Below are 21,466 nucleotides of genomic sequence, written 5' to 3'. Positions count from 1 at the left end.
AAGCTCAGTAGCAAGAGATAGAGAGAAAAATTCCATTTGAAGTAATGGTAGACAATATAAAATATTTGGTAGTCTACCAGCCAAGACAATTCCAGGAACTCTATGAACACAATTAGAAAACACTTTTCACACAAATCAAATCAGATCTAAATAGTTGGAAAGATATCAATTGTTCATGGATAGGCAGAGCAAATATAGTAAAAATGACAATTCTACCTAAATTAATTTACTTATTCAGTGCCATACCAATCAGACTACCTAACAATTATTTTATAGAGTTGGAAAAAAAATAACAAAATTCATCTTTAAGAAAAAAAGTCAAGAGTATCAAGGGAACTAATGGGAAAAAATGCACAGGAATTTGGGCTAGCTGTACCAAATCTGAAGTTATACTTAAAGCAGAAGTAATCAAAATTATTTGGTACTGTTTAAGAAATAGAGTGGTGAATCAATGCAATAGGTTAGGCACAGGAGACACAGTAGTAAATGACTAGAGTAATCTACTGTTTGATAAACCCAAAGACTCCAGCTTCTGTGATAGGAACCCAGTATTTGACAAAAACTACTGGGGAAACTGGAAGATAATATGGCAGAAACTAGGCATAGACCAACATCTTACACCATATACCAAAATAAGGTCAAAATGAGTACAAGATTTAGACATAAATGGTGATACCATAGATAAATTAGGAGAAGAAGGAGTAGTTTACCTCTCAGATCTATGGAGAGAAAAATAATTTATGTCCAAACAAGAGATAGAAAATATTATGAAATACAAGATGGATGACTTTGATTACATTACATTAAAAAGTTTTTGTACAAACAGAAGCAATGCAGCCAAAATTATAAGGGCAACAGTAAGCTGGGAAAAAAAATTTAGCCAGTATTTCATATAAAGGCCTTATTTCTAAAATATACAGGGAGCTAAATAAAATTTATAAGAACACAAGTCATTCCCGAATTGAGAAATCATCAAAGGATATGAACAGACAGGTTTCTGATGAAGAAATCAAAGCTATCTATTGACACATGAAAAAATTCTCTAAATTACTCTTAATTAGAGAAATGCAAATTAAAACAACTCTGAGGTACCATCTCACACCTATCAGATTGGCTAATATGACAAAAAAAGGAAAATAATAAATGTTGGAGAAGCTGTGGAAAAATTGGAACACTATTGCATTGTTGGTGGAGCTGATCCAACCATTCTGGAGAGCAATTTGGAACTATGCCCAAAATGCTATGGGACTGTTCATACCTTTTAACCCAGTGGTACCACTGCTAGTTCTGTATCCCAAAGAGATGATAGAAGAGTGAAAAGGACCCATATGTAAAAAATCTTTATAGCAGCTTTCCGTTAGTAAAAAATTGGAAATCTAGGAAATGCTCATCAATTGGAGAATGGCTAAACGAGTTGTGGTATATTAATGTAATGAAATAGTATTGTGCTGCAAGAAACAATGAGCAGGAAGAGTTTAGAGAAACCTGGAAAGACTTACATAAACTGATGGTGAGTGAGAGGAGCAGAACCAGGAGAACGTTGTACATGGTTACAGCCACATTGTGTGATAAACAATGGTGATAGACTTGGCTCCTCTCAGTAGTGCAATGATCCAAAACAATTTCAAAAAACTTATGATAGAAAATGTTCTAAATATCCAGAAAAAAGAACTGTGACTTATGAATGCAGATTCAACCATACTGTTTCTACTTTTGGACCATTTTTTTCCCTTCTTTTGTAAGGTTTTTCCCTTGTGTTCTGATTCTTCTTTCACAAGAGAACTAAAGCAGAAATATGTTTAATGTAATTGTACATGTATAAACTATATCAGATTGCTTTCCGTCTTGGGGAGGAGGGAGGGAAGGGAGGGTGGGAGAAAAATTTGGAACTAAAAATCCTATGAAAACAAATGTTGAAAACTATCCTTACATGTAACTGGAAAATAATAAAATATTTTTTAAAAAAACTATTTCTGCTCAATCTCTCATATTGATCTAATCCTTTCCCTTCCTCCTTTTACCTTCCTAGTTCACTTCCCCATCACGTTTTGCAAAGACAATTATAATAGCCTCTAAATGAGACTTCCTCCTCAATCTCTCCCCTCTCTGATATCTACTTCTTATCACATCCTGAGAAATTTCCCTAATTCACAGCTCTAATAAGCTCATTCATCTATTTAAAATGCTTCAAAGGTTCCCTATTATCAACCAAATAAAGCATAATCTCTAGATCCTCTTGCAAAGTCCACCACAGTATACATTTCCAGTCTTGTCTCATGTGACTGCCTTCATAGGTGCTAAGTTCCAGGAAAACTGGGATTCTTTCCACCTCCTTTTTTTTTCATCTTCTCCTATTTCTGTGACTTTTCTGACATCTTTATAGACTCTCTGACCCAATATTTCCAGCCAATGATGTTCTTTCCTTGCTTCCCAACTTATTCCCTATCTGTGCTCTCAAGAAGGACCTTATGATGATTGAGTTTAGTCTTAGAACAAAAGCTGCATCATAACTGCAGCTGGATCTGCCTCTGGAGGACCTTCTAAACAAAAGCTCAGCCATTCCTGGGAAACCAACCCCTTACCATGTGGAGTTTGCTGCCTGAGATATCAGACACCAGAGTTGGGCAGAGGACATGGTTAAACACAATATCTCAGCTACTCCTGCATATTGAAATCTTAAAGAAAAAGAGAAACACTAAGTTTCAGGGAAATTTCTCATCAGCAAACTAAGGGAAAACAGTGGTTCTCTACCTAAACCCTACAGGATTATTTTGAGTTTTACTCTCACACTGAAATTAATGCAAACTTTTCAACCCCTCCCACTTTTTACACATCTTTTTTCCCGAATATTCTGATATAGGGGAGGGGAGAGAGGAGTGTAAAAAAAGCATCCCAATTGCTTAGTAAAGATGTTCTAATCAAGCTGATATGCTTGACATGGTGCTATTTCTTTGATTACAATGCTAAAATTATTCCAATCCCCCAAAATGCAGCAACCCCCCCCCAATACAGTAGTTTGATTATGTTTTGGTTATATAAGGATAGATGGGATCCACCTGATTGGGGTAAAAATACAACAGCAGAAAGCGTTTACAAATTATTCTCGATCGTTTCAGTACTAGTGAAACAGCATTCTCAGCCAAAGAATTGTCTGAATGGTTGTCACAGCTTTGTATAAGAAAATGATCCTGAATAATGGCAAGCAAAAGGGGTTAATATTTTGCATTTTACTGTTTTTACCTTGGAGGTGTTTTGTTTTATGGAGTGTTATGGCAACAGATTTTCTGACCAAGTGCCCAGTGTACTGGAGATGAACATTTTTGTGCTTATCCTATTCCTTGGAAATTAACTTAATCTGATTCCAAGACCATACATGAAGCTTGTCCAGTGTGGTGGAACATACTAGAGCTTGCACTCTCTTGGTAGAATCTTTAATATCATACATGAGGCACTAGAAGATCACTTTGTAGAGGATGCCAACATCAAAGAAATAGATGGGTGAAACAGAAAATGGGCTGCTCACATGGAAAGAAGAAAAGATTATAAAAGGGTAATTTCTGTCCCGGTATCCATGAAATGTCATGAGAAATTGAAGATGGCCCTTAGCCTGTTATGTAACATGGACACTTTGTAGCAATAGGAGGACATAGACAAGCAATATCCATGATGGAGAGGTACAGAAGGATTGTGGGCTATGTCATCTGCATCATTGCAAGGAATATTCACATCAACATGATCCCACCACCCAAAGGAATATTTTTTTAAGTGAGGCAATTGGGGTTAAGTGACTTGCCTAGGGTGACATAGCTAGTAAGTGTTAAGTGTCTGAGGCCAAATTTGAACTCAGGTCTTCCTGACTCCAGGGTCGGTGCTCCACCCACTGTGCCACCTAGCTGCCCGACCAAGGAATATTTTAATATTTGATAGGTAATTGAAATACCATTGCTACAAATCTCAGTGGAAACAAGCATAGCCTTCTGAGCTTAGAAATGTTTTGTTTTGGCATTTAGTGATGCAGCCACAGAAAAGAAAAGTTCATTTTTATTAAGCTTGGAAATATCATTGGGGAAAATGTTCTCTCCATTGTTTACTTTCTAATGACTTGATTATTCAAGCAACAGAGGGCTTTCTTAATTTGCATTTCTCCTTGAGGTAGAGTAGCATCATTATGATGAACATTTTGAGCAAGTGTAATTTCTTGATAATATTTTTAAAGAGGTGTGCAGATGCAATTTTTGTTAAGAATATTCCAACCAAGTTTGTTATTATCTATTTCTCTGCTGAAAAATTGAACTTCTGAGATCACCGGGAGTACCACTTGCATTTAGCTTAATTCCACATCAACCAAGTAAGTCATGACGAACAGCTTTGTCCCCTGGTTCAAAGTTTTTTGCACTCAAGCTGGCTCGACAGCCAGCACAGGACCATTCTGAGGGAGAACAATGTAAATATAATAATAAACTTGAACATTCTTGTTTTCATATCAGTGGTATTTAAAAGAATATGCATGACAAAAACCATTCCTCACGGGAAACGTTTTGGGTTTTATAATAACTCTGTATTTTTTCTGTCATTTATAGAGTACATTGTATATAGAAAAAGACTTCTGTGACTTCATCATAAACCTTGGCACTTACTATGAAACCTAGAAAGGAAAAATAAATCAAGAGTAGCTTTCATTTTAATGGAATACATTTTAATAAAGAAAAGCATTTAATAAATATAATACTTAAAGCTTTAGTATTGTAAGACTATTATGGTGATATTTTCACAATGTGTCTATGTGAACATTGTTTGATGTTGAACTGGGTAATTTTAAAGACATATATACTTAATTCTGAAATTTTATTAGAATTAAGATTTTTATTTGAAATGGGAATTTTAAAATGTATGGATGACAAACACCTAGTTCTCCTTATAAGAGTGTAATGTATAGAGAAGTGAATGGATTCAGATTTATTTAAAGGCTGTTAGTTCTTATGGAATATGATTCCCTCTAGAGAAATCAATCAGCAAGCACTTACCAAAGGTCTACTATATGCTAGACAGTATGCTCAGGGCTGAGGATAGAGGGACTAAAATGGAAAACTGTTTCTGTGCCCAACGAGTTGATGAACTATTCCAGGAGACATTATGCATGCTAGAGTAGAAACAAAATCAATTCAATGGAATGTGGATTAGAGAAAGAAACTGGCATCTAGGGAAGGGGATCATGAAAGGCTTCTTCCTATAGGAGGTGGTGTCTGAGCTGAGTTTTAAAGGAAATTAGGATTCTAAGAGGTGGACAAGTAATTTCAAGGTGTGGTGAAAGAATATTTGAGCATATTTATTTCTCTAATAGAGAAATAACTTCTGGGTAGTAATTCTATTTTTGCCTTCTCCATTTCCATTTAAAATATGTCATCCATCCCTCACCTCCATGATACTGACTGATCAAAAGAACATCTTCATGAGATTCAAAGGCATGTAGAGAAAATAAATTAGTTTATGCAGCCAAGTTCATGTTTAGGAATTGAACAAAGGTTTGTGCAAATTTAGTCAATGATAGAGACTGTGGTCCAACCAAAAAAAAAGTGAAACCATGTAGAAAAGAAAATTACGTGGCACATTGGATAGAACACAGGGCCTGGAATCAGGAATAATTCTTTTTATGAGTTCAAAGCTGGCCTCAGCCCCTACTAATTATGACCCTGGGCAAGTCACTTAACCATGTTTGCCTCAGTTTACTCAACTGTAAAATGAGCTGGAGAAGGAAGTAGCAAAGTAATCCAGTATTGTTGCCAAGGAAAACTCAAATGGTGTCACAGAAAGTTGGACATGACTGAAAAACAACTAAGCAATTCTAGCAAAAGTAGAATGAGCCAAATGATTAGAACACACATACCCACATACACATACATATGCAAACATATATGCTCACACACCTCACCTCCACACCCAACACACAGAGCTATAACAAGGTCTATTTGAGCAACTAGATCAACCATTTGCCCATTAAATCCTGAGTGCAAGTACTGTTGGCAGAATACAAGAACAAAAGCATTACAATATTTTGATTAATTTGGTTGCATGATAGCCAGCATTTCTTCTCTTTGAGATGCAGACAATGGATCATTTCACTTTATTTTTCCCCAGACCTTTACTTCTTTTTTTTTTCTCATTACATGTAAAGATAATTTTCAACATTCACTGTCATAAGATTTTGAGTTCCAAATTTTTTTCTCACCCTCACTTCTCTCACGTCTCACAAAGTCAGCAAGCAATCTGATATAGGTTATACATTACAATCATGTTAGACACATTTCCACATTAGTCTTGTTGTAAGAGAAGAATCAGAACAAAAGGGGGAAAAATAAGAAAGAAGAAACTACAATAAAAACAACAAAAAAGTAACCAAAAAAGGGAAAATAATATGCTTCAATATACATTTAGACTCCATAGTTCTTTTTCCAGATGTGGAGAACATTTTCTATCATGAGTCTTTTGGCATTGTCTTGGATAATTGTATTGCTGAGAAGAGTTAAGTCTATCACAGTTGACCATCATACACTATTGTTAATACTGTGTACAATGTTCTCTTGGTTCTGCTCATTTCACTCAGCATCAATTCATGTTTTTCCAGATTTTTCTGAAATCTACCTTATTATCATTTCTTACAGCATAATAATATTCCATTACATTCATATACCACAACTTGTTTACCCATTCCCCAATTGATGTACATCCCCATAATTTCCAATTTTTGTCCCCACAAAAAAGCAGCTATATATATATATTTTTGTATATGTGGATTATTTTTCCTTTTTTGTGATCTCTTTGGGATATAGACCTAGTACTGGGATTTCTGGGTCAAAGGATATGCACAGTTTTATAGCCTTTTGGGCATGGTTCCAAATTGCTCTCCAGAATGGTTGGATCAGTTCACAACTCCACCAACAGTGCATTAGTATTCCAATTTTTCCATAGCTTCTCCAACATTTATCATTTTCCTTTTTTGCCATATTAGCCAATTGGATAGGCATGAGGTGGTATGTCAGAGTAGTTTTAATTTTCATTTCTTTAATCTGTAGTGATTGAGAATATTTTTTTCACATGGCTATTGATTTAAGTTCTTCATGTGAAAACTGTTCATATCCTTTGAGCATTCCACAATTGGGTAATGCCTTATATTCTTATATATTTGGTTGGGTTCTCTAAATATTTTAGATATGGGGCCTTTATCATAAACACTGGCTGTAAAAATTGTTTTCCAGCTTACTCCTTTCCTTCTATTCTGGTTTGTATAGGTTTTGTTTGTGTAAAACCTTTTTAATCTAATGACATACAAATGATCCATTTTGCATTTCATAATGTTCTCTATGTCATCTTTGGTCATATATTCTTCTATTCTCCATAAATCTGACAAGTAAACTATTCCTTCCTTTTCTATTTTGCCTATAGTATCACCCTTTATGCCTAGATCATGTACCCATTTTGACTTTACTTTTGTGTACAGTGTAAAATGTTAGTCTGTACCTCATTTCTTCCATACTATTTTCCAGTTTTCCCAGCAGTTTTAGTATAAATAGTGAGTTCTTATCCCAGAGGCTAGGGTATTTGGGTTTATCAAACACGAGATTGCTATATTCATTTACTGTTGTGTTTTATGTGCTTTACCTATTCCATTGATCTGCCACTCTATTTCTTAGCCAGTGCCAAATAGTTTTTATGGCTGCAGGTTTATAATGTAGTTTTAGATCTGGTACAGCTAGGACAGAATCCACTGCATTTTTTCCATTAATTACCTTGATATTCTTGAACTTTTGTTCCTCCATATAAATTTTGTTATTTTTCCTAGCTCTATGAAATAATTTTTGGTATTTTGATTGGTATGGCACTGAATAAGTAAATTAATTTAGGTAGAATTGTCATTTTTATTATATTAGCATGGCCTATCCATGAGCAATATTTTTCCCTTGTTCCATTTTATTTGCATGAAGTGTTTTATAATTGTGTTCATGTAGTTCCTGGGTTTGCCTTGGCTGGAAGACTCCCAAATATTTTATATTGTCTATAGTTATTTTAAATGTAATTTTCTTTCTATCTCTTGCTGCTATGCTTTCTTGGTCATATATAGAAATGTTAATGATATGTGAGGTTATTTTATATCCTGCAACTTTGCTAAAGTTGTTCATTATTTCAAGTAATTTTTTAGTTGATTATTATAAGATTCTCTAAGTATACCATCATATCATCTGCAAATAATGATAGTTTTGTTAATTCCTTTCCTATTCTAATTCCTTCAATTTCTTTGTCTTCTCTTATTGCTAAGGCTAACATTTCTAGTACAATATTGAACAATAGTGGAGATAATAGACATCCTTCTTTCACCCCTGTTCTTATTGGGAATGTTTCTAACATCCACATTACATATAATACTGGCTTATGACTTTATATAGTTTTCAGATAGTTTTAGATATCATCTTAAGGTAAGCTCAATTTATTCCTGTGCTCTCTAATGTTTTAGTAGAAATGGGTGCTGTATTTTTCCAAAAAACTTTCTCTGCATCTATTGAGATAATCTTATGACTTTGGTTTGTTTTGTTATTGATGTGGTCAATTATGTTGAGAGTTTTCCAAATATTGAACCAGCCCCACATTACTCGTATAAATCCCACCTGGTTACAATGTATTATCCTGGTGATAAATTGCTGTAACCTCTTTGCTAATATTCTATTTAGAATGTTTGCATCAATATTAATTAGGGAGATTGGTCTATAATTTTCCTTTTGTGATTTTGCTTTTCCTGGTTTAGGTATCAAAACCATATTTGTCTCAAAAGGAATTTGGTAGGATTCCTTCTTCACCTATTTTTTTTTCCAAAATAGTTTGTATAGTATTGGAATTAATAGTTATTTAAATGTTTGGTAGAATTCACTTGTAAACCCATATAGCCCTAGAGATTTTTTCTTAGGGATTTCTTTGATGGCTTTTTCAATTTCTTTTTCTACGATGGGCTTTTTTAAAGATTTTATTTTCTCTTCTGTTAATCTGGCAGTTTATATGTTGGTAAATATTCATGCATTTCATTTAGATTGTCAAATTTATCAGCTTACAGTTGAGTAAAATTGCTCCTAATTATTGCTTTAATTTCCACATTATTGGTGGTGAATTTACCCCTTCCATTTTTGATAATTATAATTTGGTATTCTTTTTTAATCAAATTAACCAAAGGTTTATCCGTTTTATTGATTTTTTTCATAAACCTGACACGTTTATTGATTCAATTTATTTTTCTAATATGGTCTCAAATTGTCAGATTTATTGGCATATAGTTTGGCAAAATAACTCATAATTATTGCTTTAATTTCCTCTTTATTGATGGTGAGATCATTTCAATTTCAATGGGGATCATTGCCTTACAGAATAAACTACAGTAAGCTACACCCTCTTACTTGATCAAGAACATAAAGAATAAACAATAATGATATAGATGACAATATTTCACCTTACATAACTTGATATTTACAAAATTATTTTCTCACATCAACCCTGGGAAGTATGTAATAGAACTATCTGTCTCAGATAATTTAAATGAAATGTCCAAACTCATATAGAAAGTGTTGGAGTTGGGATTCATACTTGTCTTCTGCCTCTACTACAACAGAAAATATTTTGGGGGATGGGGCAATGGGGGTTAAGTGACTTTCCCAGGGTCACAGAGCTAGTAAGTATCAAGTGTCTGAGGCTGGATTTGAACTCAGGTCCTCCTGAATCCAGGGCTGTTGCTTTATCCAATGTGCCACCTATCTGCCCCTAAAACAGAGAATATTATGGGTAATTATTTTTCTAATAAAACAAAAGTTGTAAAGCACTCTAATTAAGGTTGCATAGGAATTATTTTGTTTCAATTCTTAAGACTTTGTTTAGCTGATTTCAAAAGTATATTATATATATATATATATGTGTGTGTGTGTGTACATATATATGTATGTATACACATACGGCTACAATTACTTTGGCATTATTTCCTTTCAAACATGAAATTTGCTAGCTTTATATGTTTTTATCCTTGTTTTTACTTTAATATGCTTTCTTTTGTGATATGTTTTGCATGAAATAAAATCTTTTAATCCAGCAGATTTAAATGTGCCTATTTTGAAACCCATTAGTGACTGACTTCCTAGGACCAGAACTTTGTATATACTTTTAAGCAAAGGGGATACTAAAAAATTAAAAGGTTTACAAACATGAAAATGGGGGATAAAATGCCAGCCGTTAAAGAGATATTTAATTATTCACTAAACTGCAATAGGTTTTGTGGCCAATGACAGCACTACTTTGAATATCTGAATGAAAAATCGAATTATCTATCTTTCTCATGAATATTTTTTTTGGCAGCAACTCTTCTCTCTACATCCAGCATCTGCCAAACACCATGCTATGATAAAGGGACTGTGCCAAAGAGTCTTTTAGATGTTTTTATAAAGATCATAGTGGCACATAAACACACATGTATACATGTATACACATGTGTGTATATAAGAGGGTATGGATGAAAGCTGCATGACATTGAAAAGGAATGGAAGGGTTACAGTTTCAGCTACCAGGGGGAAATGGGTAGGATGCTTCTGAGAAAATTCTAAGTTCTATTTAACATTGCCAAACTTCTCTGAGAAATATAGACCCATTAAAAAAAAATCACTAGCCACAAAGTTCCATGTCTTCAAGTCATGGAACATTATGCCTTCCAAAAACACGTGAAACTGAAGGTGATGTGAAGGTTAATAGAGAGGTGCCTCATGGATGTAAGCAGGCTTCATCATATACAAGGGATGATAAAGGAAATATGGTAAAAATCAATGAGGGCCTTCTTTCTGCTATTGATGAAGATAGAAACTTCTTGAGTACCATAGTCTTGGAGAGTTCCATGGGGCCCTGAGTTCTTTATCCATAATAGTATGCCATATACTCTCTTATTCTACAACGTATTTTATATGAAATATTATTTACCCTCAAGGCACAGGCACAAGTGATTCCTTTGCCAATTTTTTTCCAAAGGGGTAAATATTGAAAATAAAATGAAATAGAAAGAATCTTTGAATAAGCAGAATTGAAACCTTGTCTCTAGACTCCATATTCAGCACTCTATACATTATACCACACTACCTCTTGAATATTACATACAAACCTTAAAACAGTAAAGTGTTGCTATCTGTACAACATCAGACACAAAATATCTGTAATCCCATTGTCCATAAGTATTCCCCTATAAGTCCCAGTACAACTTTAAAAGGAAAACATGATCCAAGTTAGAAATTCTGTCCTACCATGTTTCAGGTATGTTCTGCTGAAAACAGTAGTTTCAGTAAATATTTGCATAACATATGTTGGAGGTTGCTGAATTATTTGCAAGATGTTCAATATGGAGGTAATTTTAAAATGTTATGAAAAAAAAGATTCCAAATCAGCAGCTTGTTTCTCTGCATATTCTCCTACTTTCCATTTCAGTTCCTCTTAACATTTTAAGGGTCAAAGTGCTTGGTATGATCTGTGTTAATGCAAATCTGACCAAGTTAATGTGCCATGAAGGTTGAAATTTTATATTTCAAAATGTTAAGGAACTCTCAAAGGTGGAATACTGGGAAGGGAGAATTTAGGTCCTTTATCAGGAAGTACTATTGCTTAAGTACAGGATTTTGCTGATATCATAGCTTTAGGCTTTGATCTTAGCAGATTTTCCTTTTCCTATAGATGTTGTATATTTTTTAAAAGAATGAAAATAAAAAAACAATATTATAACTCTCCTGACACATGGACCTATTGTCCTTTTTTATGATATCCATGGAAGTGATAGTTCTGTTGCCATTTCTGCTAACAAAGAAGGATTTTTTGTTTCAGTTTTGGTAATTGGTTCTTTTTGGCAGCTTGCTATAATAGAAATAATAGTGAATGGGAAAATATAATTAGGAGGATTTTGGTTGGTCATTGTTGATGATATGATAATAATTATGACAGAATAACCTTCTAGCTATTTGGAATGCAGTCCTAATAGAAATTAATCAAGTAGTATTTATTAAGCATTTTCAAGGTGTCATCACAAATAAGTAGCATTCTATTATTAACAGATTAAGAGCCCCTTGATTCAAAACTGACTTGAAAAAGACTCTTCTATTTCTAGTTTATTGGACAATTTCACAAGTCATCAGAAAACCTCAAACTATTCGAAAAAGGTAATTTCTTACCCCTAATATTCTTATTCAGGATTCCCTCCTTCATGACTTCATCATGATCAATCAGGTTTCCACAAACTAGTCCACTGGCTTGCAATTAATATCAAATATATACCTTTTTCTGCTTGTATAAAGTAAACCCACACAGCCGAAGCATGTAATATTGCCAAATAGAACACCCAAAGAATAATGGACTAAAGGAAATGGGGGCAGGACACGTGAATGTGGTTGTATGGCACTCTCCTAAGAATGAGGGAAAGAGATCATTATCCAAATGGAATCAATTCTACACCACCATCTGTTCCATACAAACCCACAGAAGTTGCATGGAGCAGAGACTGAGGCATGTGAAACATGAATTTCCCAAGTGGGAGGAGGTTGAAGCTGCCTCGAATTCCAGCCACAAGAAAACTTCAATCAAAAGGAAGAAGTAAAAAAAAGTGAATAACAGGAAAAAATAAGGGAAAAGTCTGCAAAAAAGGAGCAGGAATGTGCAAATAAAAACCTTGAGCAGAAACAGATAAAGCAACAACATGGATATTAATAATGAAGGTAATATAACCTCTTGATCAGCTAAAAGAGCCCAGAAACATTTGAATAAATATTGCAAGAAAAGGGAAAATGAATCAGTACCTGATGCAGGAAAGGACCAAGTGGATTCCCAAGACAGTATGAAACCACAGAAGGATGTTTCTGAAAAATTAAAAGGGAGATAATTAAGAATTGTGAAAGCAAAAGTTTTGACCTACACAGCAGAGGTAATTGGCAAAATAGAAAAAGAAATTGAATCTATGGAATATCTCACCAAGAGAAAAAAGAGAAAATGATGGATTAGGAATATAAATACATATAAATTAAATAGTGAACAAAGTAAAGCAAATATTAAAAGAAAATTATTTCTATATAAGCAAAACATATTAAACTTGAAGACAGTCTGCATAGAGACAACATAAGGATTATAGATGTCCCAAAAGAATACAAGTCCAAAAACCTCAACATCATTATGGAAGAAATAATATGAAAAAAATATCAAGAATTTCTCAAAACTGAAAGCAATATTATAATCTCAAGAATCCACAAATCATCTCCAAAAAAAAAATAAAACAAACAAAAATGTTGTAAATTCAAAAACAGTGATTAAATTGAACAATTCCAATGACAAACAACAGAATCTATAAAAGAGCAGGAGAAAGGTCTTCAAGTACAGGTAAAGAAATTTGAAAAACACAAATCTAGTCTATATAAAATTGAAACCACCAAAGAGAGTAGCAGAAGAAAAAGTGGCTTAAGATACACCATAATATTCTGTACTCTGCAAAATTTAGCCTAAATATTAGTGGAAAAGATAGGTATCCAATAAAAAGTTGTTTGAAAGAACAATTTTCTTCCCAAGAAAACCAGACCAAAATAAAAATTTACTTCTCAAACACCCCAAACAAAAGTTATATAGGAAGGATAGAAAGCAATCAAGAACAACAAAAATAACAATTGACAAATAATTAAGAGATTCATTTCTAAAAGTATGCAAGGAGAGAAAAGTGAAAAAAGCCAAACAGAATTGAGGGTGGAGAAAAATGCCTAAATTATCATAAACTAAACCCTACCTATATGTGATTCAATGTTTTTAGGGTGTGTGTATGTGTGTAACTAAATCACAGAATAAATAAAAGGGGTACATGAAAGGTGAAAGAAGGTGAAGACAATAAAGGGGAAGAAATAAAATAGTATGATCAAATCAAAGATTAACAATAAAAGAAAATAATTCATTTTTTTCCAGAAGAAGAGAACCTATAGGAGAATAGGTGAGGAGCAAAAGAAGGGAATGACATAAGGGAAAATGAAAGGGGATAATCTTGTTTCAGTAGTGTGTGGGGTTAGCAAAAATGATGGTTGCTATGCAAAAATAGAAATATTCTATAAAAGGAGAATGGGAACTTACCATGGATAGCATCTAAAATGGTTTAAATGAATAAACAGACCAGTCATCTGACTTCAGAAGAAGAGAACTTTCAACAGAATTCCTAGGGAACTTGCCCCCTAGAAGAGAAGAAAAGCATAGAGGTGGGGAGGGGGAGATTTCATGGTAAATAAGTTTGTGGGTACGGGTGGGGATGGAAGAAGCACTGGATAAGACAAAAGTTAATACTAAGCTGTATAATCAGGGTCATAGAAATATTGCTTTTTTATGTAGAAAAATCCTCTCTATCACCTCCAGGAATTGATATTTCTAAGAGTGAGGCACAACAGAACAAGGGGGCCATGGACAAGAACTACAATCATAGAAACTGTTTAGAAAAATGAACTTAAAATTAAAGCTAAAAACTTTTCATTTGATGAGGAATACAGAGACCAAAGAAAGACAAAAGAAGTATAAAGGTCATTAATCAAAGAATAGAATTCTAGAAGTTACAGAGAAGAAAGATATATAAATATTAGAGATAATGAAGAAAAATACTCTTTATTTTTAAAAAATCACAGAAAATTAAATAAAAAAGTCAATGAAAAAAGAGAAATTCAAAATATACTAAATCACTTAACTAAAAAAGGGAAAAAGAAGGAAGGGAAGATTTAAAATCTAGATAAGGGGGCAACTAGGTGGTGCAGTGGATAAAGCACTGGCCCTGGATTCAGGAGGACCTGAGTTCAAATCCAGATTCAGACACTTGATACTAGCTGTGTGACCCTGAGCAAGTCACTTAACCCTCATTGCCCTGAAAAAAAGCTAGATAAAAGGAAGAAAAAACTATTAAGTTTAAAGAAAAACTCCAAAACTAGGTAAAGGGATGATAAATGAAGTTGGGAGTGGGGGCAGGGATTGAGTGTGAGAGAAAAAAAAGAAAGATCTAGTGGAAATAGATTTGCCTTAGAAAATATTAAACTAAATAATTGAAAAAACAAGATACAGTGTTTAGAGAGGAAGGGATGAGGGAATCCTAATTGGGGATACATATATGTGTGTATGTATGTATGTATATATGTGTATATGTATGTATATATAAATATATAGATAAATACATATATACATATATGCATGTGTATATGTACATATCATTTGTGTGTATGTATGTATGTGAGTATGTATGAGATAAATGGAAGAAAATGTAAACCTAGATCTCATTCTTTGAATGTGACTGGTTCAAACAATCGACTAAAGTTTAGGGGATTTTTGTTTTTGTTTTTGTTTTATTAGGTGATTGAGAGAATAAGAAAACAAAATCCTCTAGACTGGTGCTTTCAAAAAATGCATCTGAAAAACAATGACATGCAGGAAAAAAAAAAGAAAGACTGGAAAGAAAAACCCACTTTGCATGCATCAGGTCAATCCCCAAAAGAAGGAGGTGCAATTTTGCTATTAGACATAGCAGAAACAAGTATTCACAATCACAAACAAAAAAGGGATAAACAAAGATACTATTTTATGAGGAAAGGAGCTTTAGATAACAAATTAATAGCAAAAATAAACTTACATTCCAAATGCCTTAGCATGTAAATTCATGAAGGAAAAATGAATGAATCAGAAGAAGACATAAACAATAATACAATATTGGCAGGACATTTCTCTGTCCCTCTCAGCTTTGGAAAATGCTAACAAAAAGATCAACAAGAGGGAAAATATAGAACTGAAGAAATTACTGGAGAAACTAGCACTAAAAGACTCGTGATATCTTCTATATGAGACTTCAATAGAATATACATGTTTATTAGCACCACATAAAACTTTTACAAAACTTCCCCATGTATTAGGTAACAGGGACATTTCAAAGAAATATTAAACGGAAAATTTAATAAATGTATGTGCTACAGACCAAAATGCAATAAAAATAGTAATAATTTTAGAAAACACAAAACATGATATGGACTACACGGAGACCTAAAAATAAAATCCTAAATAATGACTGGGTCAAAAGTAACATATAGTAAAAAATAATCATTGTGTGAAAGAAAATTAAACATACTAAATTTTCTGGGATGGAGTGAAAACCATCCCCAGGGAGAAAAGCAGATCCGTAGAAACATACATTAACAAAATAGAAAAAGAGCAGAAAAATGAAGAGAATATGCATTTAAGATTAGAAAGCTGCCAAATAAAAAAACCTAAAAGATGCACAAAAGAGGAATTATTAGAATTAAAAAAGAAATAAATTATAAACTAAAAAAGAAAGTATAGAAATGATGAATAAATTTTAAAGCATTTTAAAGAATAATAAAATTAATAAGCTTTTAGCAAATCTATTCTGAAAAGAAGATAGAAAATTAAAACAAAAAATGCAAACAAACAAGGCAAAATCACAACAAAACCAAATGAAATAAAAAGAATCATCCTAATCATTTTTGGGTGTGTATATATACACAAATATATAAATATATATATATACACATATATATGCTAATAAAACTAAAAACACAAAAGACATAATGCAATACCTTCCAAAATGTAAAGTATGTATACATACCAAAAACCCAAAACAAACAACAACAACAACAAATAGAGAACCAAACGCAGATATTTTAGAAAATCCAATTTTTATGAACAGGCAGTTTTCAGATGAAGAAATCAAAGCTATTTATTGCTATATGAAAAATTCTCTAAATCACTATTGGTTAGTGAAGTGCAAATTACAGCAATTCTGAAGTACAACCTCACATCTATCATATTGGCTAATATGATAAAAAAAAAAAAGGAAAATACTAAGTATTGGAGAAGCTGAAGAAAAATTGAAACACTAATGTATTGTCCGTGGATTTGTGAACTGATCCAACAATTCTGGTAAGCAATTTGTAACCATGCCCAAAAGGCTATAAAACTGTGCATACCCTTTGACCCAGCAATCCCACTATTAAGTCTTTATCCCAAAGAGATCATCAAAAAAGGAAAAAGACCCTCACATACAAAAATATTTATAGCAGCTCTATTTGTGGTGGCAAAGAACTGGAAACTGAGAGGGATGCCCATCAATTGGGGAATGGCTAAACAAGCTGTGGTATATGAATGTAATGGAATACTATTGTGCTGTAAGAAATGATGAACAGGCAGATTTCAGCAAAACCTAGAAAAACTTAAGTGGACTGATGCAGAGTGAAGTGAGTAGAACCAGGAGAACATTATACTCAGTAACAGCAACATTGTGGAATGATCAACTGTGATAGACTTAGCTCTTCTCAACAGTACACAATGATCAAAGACAATTCCAAAGAACTCATGATGGAAAATGTTCTCCACACCCAGGAAAACGAACTGTGGACTCTGAATGGTAATAGAACTATACTGTTTCCAATACCTTTGTTTTTGTTTTATTGTTTTTTGAGGTTTTTCCCTTTTCCTCTCATTCTTCTTTCACAGCATGACTAATGTAGAAATATGTTTATTGTGATTGTGTGTGTGAGTATACACACACACACACACACACACATATATAAAACCTATATTAGCTTGCTTTCTGGGAAGGAAGGAAAGGAGAAAATTTTGGAACTAAACATCTTTTGAAAACAAATGACAGGGCCCAACCCCACAGTCACCCTGACACAGATCCAGTCTCAGGAAGTCCTCACCAGAGAAGGAGACCCCCAAAGCCTCTGAATCAGCTGAAGCACCAGTGTTGTCTGGAACTAAGCTCACAGTCTGGTGAGTGGGCTGAGCCCTGGGCAGGGGAGAGACTACAGGGGTCTATGCTGGTGCTAAGGCAGAACTTGGATTTTACACCCCTACTGAAAACCAGGTGGTAGGCTCCAGTAGAAGTGGCCCAGATGGGGGAGGGGCACAGGCTCATTGGAGCTAACAACCACAACACACAAAGCTGGTTGATTGGCAAGTTGGTCTGGGGTCATCTAGGGCCAGGAAATAGGCTGGGCGAGGGAAGAACCTGATTCTCCTTAAATCATACCACCTGGGACTTCTTAAGCTTGGGATACTGCAGCCTGGAAACAGTGCCCCACTTTAAGGAGCTAAAAGTCTAGTAAAAGAAAAGCAAAATGAGCTGACAGAGAAAGGTGAAGACCATAGAAAGTTTCTTCAGTAACAAGGAAGACCAAAGGACACCCTCAGAGGAAGATGTCAACATCAGGGCCCCTATATCTAAAGCTTCTAAGAAAAATATGAATTGGTCTCAGGCCATAAAGGTGCTCAAAAAGGACTTTGAAGAGAGGTAGAGGAAAAAATGGAAAGAGAAATGAGGGTGGTGCAGGAAAGACATGAGAAAAAAGTCAACAGCTTGAAAAGTCAAATGGAAAAGAAGGTACAAAAGCTCTCTGATGAAAATAATTGCCTAAGAATTAGGATTGAACAAATGGAAGCCAGTGACTTTATGAGAAACCAAGACACAATAAAGCAAATCCAAATGAATAAAAAAATAGAGGGCAATGTGAAATATCTTCTGGGAAAAACTGCTGACCTGGAAAATAGGTCCAGGAGAGATAATTTGAAAATTATTGCTCTACCTGAAAACCATGATCAAGGAAAGAGCTTAGACACCATCTTCCAAGATATTCTCAGGGAAAATTGCCCTGAAATTCTAGAAGAAGAAGCTAAAATAGAAATTGAAAGAATCCACCAATCACCTCCAGAAGAGATCCCCCCCCAAAAAAAAACTCCTAGGAATATTATAGCCAAATTCCAGAGCTCTCAGGTCAAAGAGAAAATATTGTAAGCTGCCAAAAAGAAAGAATTCAAGTACTGTGGAGCCCCAGTCAGGATAGTACAAGATCTAGCAGCTTCTACATTAAAGGACTGGAGGGCATGGAATATGATATTCCAAAGGGCAAAGGAAATGGTATTACAACCAAGAATCACCTACCCAGCAAAACTTATCATTATCTTTCATCGGAAAAAATGGGACTTTAATGAAAAAGAAGACTTTCAGATATTTGTGATGAAAAGACCTGAACTGAATGGCAAATTTGACTTTCAAATACAAGACCTTAGAGAACCATAAAAAAAAAAAAAAATTGGAGCTGGGGGACATACCTGGGGTCGTACAGTGGGAGACTGTCTTGTGTCTGAGGCTGGGTTTTGGCTGGGATCCCCCTGGGTCCAGGGGTGATGATTTGTCTACTGTGTCACTTAGCTAGATGATAACATCTTTAGGGTTAAATTGAGGGGTGAAGGGAATTCATTGGGGGAGGGGGAAGGGCAGAAGAAAAATCCTACATGAAAGTAACAGGAAAAGGCTTATAGAGTGGGGGAAGAGATGAGAGAGGAGCAGGGCAGTAAATGAATTTTACACTCATCAGAAAAGGCTCAAAGGTCTTAAACTCATCAGAGCTGCCTCAAGGAGGGACTAATAGACACACCCAACTGGGTGGAGTAATCTATTTAATCTGGGCAGTAAATGAGCCTAACACTCATCAGAATTGGCTCAAAGACCTCAATCTCATTAGAATTGGGTCAAGGATGGACTAATGTACACACTCAATTGGGTAGAGTAATCTCTATAACCCTGCAGGAAAATAGGAGGGGAAGGGGATAAAAAGAGAGGGGCAAAAGAAGGAAGGGCAGAGTGGGGGAGGGGACAGAGAGAATCAAATCCCTTTTGAAGAGTGATAGGATGAAAGAAGATGGATAATAGAATAAATATCATGAGGAAGGGAATAGGATGGAAGGGAAACAGTTAACAATAGTAATCATGAAAAAGAGAAAAGGGGGAAAAATTGTACAAAAAATATTTATAGTAACTCTTGGTGGAGGCTAAGAACTGAGAATCAAGGGAATGTCCATCAATTGAGGAATGATGGAAAAAGCTGTGTTATATGATTGTAGTGGAATGGACTTGTGCTACAGGAAATGACAAACAGTATGATCCCCGAAAAACCTTGAAAGACTAATAAACATAAATGTATGGTGAAGTGAGCAGAGCTGAGAGGACATTGTATGTAGTGACAGCAGTATTGTTCAATGAGTAATTGTGAATGACTTAGCTACTCTCAGCAGTACAATGATCCAGGACAATCCCAACGAAATAATGAGGAAGCATACTATGCACTGCTATAGAAAGAACTGATAAAAAGAACACTTTTGGATTGTACACATATAACCTAACTGCAATCTTGTGGAGGGGGGAGGAAAGGGAGGGAGGGAAAGAGAAAATTTTGAAACTCTAAATCTTATGAAAATGAATGTTGAAAGCTACCCTTACATGTAAATGGAAAATAAAATAAATGTTTGTTGAGGAAAAAAAAAAAAAGAAAACAAATAACAAGTGCTGAAAACTATGTTTACATGTAACTGGAAAATAATAAAATACTTTTATGATTTAAAAAACAAACAAACAGGGCACCTAGGTGGTGCAGTGGATAAAGTACTGGCCCTGGATTCAGGAGGACCTGAGTTCAAATCTGGCCTCACATACTTGACACTTACTAGCTCTGTGACCCTGAGCAAGTCAATTAACCCCAATCGCCTCACCAAAAAACAAACAAAGAACAAACAAACAAACAAAAAATTCTTGTATCAGAAAAGAGAGTACAGTTAGCTGCAAAGGAATTATAGCTTTACAACTAGTAAAGCGTAAACTAAACCTGATCCTTTATGGAATCACAGGGACATTCTATCAAATTGTTAAATAATAATTAGCATGAATATTATACAAATTATTCTCAAAAATGAAAAATTGCTTTACCAGATTCCCTTTTATGAACTAAATATTATCCTAATATCTAAAACAGTGAAAGATAAAAGACAGGAAGATTCCAGTTAATATAAATTCATTGTTTAAATAAAATTTTATCAATATAGTGAATCATCTAAGAAATTTATCATTTTCCTTTTCTGTAATATAAATCAATGTAATAGGTAGGGAATGGTACTTCAGAGTTATTTTAATTTGCATTTCTCTAGTCAATAGTAATCTAGAACGTTTTTTCATGTGACTATAGATAAAATCTTTTGACCATTCATCAATTGAGCTAATGACATGCATTGTTATAAACCTGAGTCCATTCACTATATATCTAAAATACAAGGCCTTTAGAAGAGGTATTTGATATTAAAAAAAACATAAAACAAAACAAAACAAAAATTCTTCTTTCCAAGTTGATCTATTAATTCTCTAGGATTCTGTATGTTATTGTATAACATCATATCATCTGCAAAAAAAAAAAAAAACCTGATAGCATTGTTTTCTCATTTTATTGAAATTTCTTTAAATTACTTTTTCTTCTCATATTGCTATATATAGTATTTCTAGTATGAAATTGAGTAACAGGGTAATGATGGGAATTCTACTTCACACCTGATCTTAAGAAGAGTTCCAACTTATTTC

Source organism: Dromiciops gliroides, chromosome 1 (assembly GCF_019393635.1).
Source record: "Dromiciops gliroides isolate mDroGli1 chromosome 1, mDroGli1.pri, whole genome shotgun sequence".
Lineage (NCBI taxonomy): Eukaryota > Metazoa > Chordata > Mammalia > Microbiotheria > Microbiotheriidae > Dromiciops > Dromiciops gliroides.
The sequence above is the reverse complement of the archived record's forward strand: the minus strand, read 5'-3'. Positions refer to the sequence as shown.